Source organism: Homarus americanus, unplaced genomic scaffold (assembly GCF_018991925.1).
Source record: "Homarus americanus isolate GMGI-L3 unplaced genomic scaffold, GMGI_Hamer_2.0 scaffold15877, whole genome shotgun sequence".
In the NCBI taxonomy this organism is placed as follows: Eukaryota; Metazoa; Arthropoda; class Malacostraca; order Decapoda; family Nephropidae; genus Homarus; species Homarus americanus.
In genome coordinates, this window is record NW_024755121.1 from 1 (window position 1) to 1,815 (window position 1,815).

A 1,815-nucleotide genomic window follows, 5' to 3' on the forward strand; every position below is an offset into this window, starting at 1 on the left:
CCGTCAGGTCTGGCCTTCGGGGAGGCGGTCTCCTTACATTTGACCCCGCAAATGTGCGGTCAGCTGGTCTTTTTCAGAACTATCTGGGAAAGTCATCAGGTGGGGCCGGTGTATATTGGGTGGAGTTCCCCCACACTTGACTTCCCGGCGACTGGAGTTTCTGAGATGTAAGGAGAAGTCGTCATGGCGGGCCGTGTGTCATAGAGGCCTTGAGTTGGGCTCCAGGTTGCGGTGACCTGGCTAATTGTGAGGTCAGGTCCGGCCTTGTTCAGAGAGTAGGTTATTGTATATCGGAAGGGGTCAGCTGGTGCCTTCTTACGTTTGTGGGGCTAGCCGTACGTGGATGGAGGAGCTAGTTGATTATAACTCTGGTCAACCGCAGAGTTACCCTACACTTGACTTAGGGAAGGCCTAGAGTTTCTGAGATGTTGTGGTCTGACAACCCCTCACTACATAACCTAATGATTTCAAACAGTCTGATTACGATTAATACAGCAATACCAAAGCAACAAAATTAGAATTCTGAATTACGACTAAAGACACTTAAACGCGACCGCATCGACTCCATGGGTACTAAATTATACACACCAATAATACACCATACAATCATAACAAATACACAAACATACAACCTATACAGTAATACAACAACTGACGCTAAAATAAAAAATTAGCTGGTATAGAATCAGAATTAAAGAGAAACCCAATGATGATAAAGTTAGTGAGGGAAGATTTGAGTGAAGTTAGTTATTGAAGGAGCGAATTGGTTTACCATCTGGTCAATTCCTCCCATTCTCTCACCCCCACCCCCCTCCCTCCTCTCCCCATCTCCCCATTGTCTATCCTCTCATGCACCTTGGTTTTATTTCACTTTACCTCTTCCTCCGTTTACTAACCTAATTCTCCATCTCATCTCCTGGTATACCCTAACCCCCTCTCTCCCTACCCTCCGTCCCTCCTCTATCCCCTCACCTTCATCCCCCTTTCCTAACTCACACGTCCCTCCACACGCTAGGAATTACTGAGGAAAAACTAAAGGTAACTCAGTTCGTGTCGGTTAGCGTTTAGGATTAAAAACAGTTTACTCACAGACTCGGAAATTACGGAGGAACGGAATTATTTCTCGGTAAATTTGTGGAATCTGAAACGCAAAGGTGTGTGTGTGTGTGTGTGTGTGTGTGTGAACATGTGAGCGTATGTCTGGTTCTACTCCCATACGTACAGACATAAACAAAATACTCATAAGTAACAAAATCATCACCCATCCACCCACTAACCACCCACCCACCCACCCCACTCCACCATCAACCCACCACAGTTACCATACACACCCAACACTTTACTTTAGTATTATGATCAAATGATACTTTACTGTCGTTGTATTAAGCTAAAAGGCACAAAGGTAGACTGTTGATAGTTCCTGCCTTAACATAGGATAGTGAGTATTATAACGTGATATTTGGTGCCATATTGAGAGAGGATACAAACAAATGCGATTGGTATTAAAGAGGGAGTCACACGTCGAGAGAACCCCGACTGTAACTATTGACTGTCAACACTGACTGACTGACTGGTTGATTGCCTGACTGGGGAATTTGGTTATCTCTCTCTCTCTCTCTCTTCTCTCTTCCTACATTTATGTATATTATATGCATATACATACACTAATATACTCAAACGCAGACAGACAGACAAACACGCAACAGACACATATATACACCAGAAGACACGCGAATAAGTAATCTGTGAGTGCCTTATTCTTGAGGTGTAAAAGCCACAAACCTCAGAATACCCTATCACTTTATTTTTCCCTCG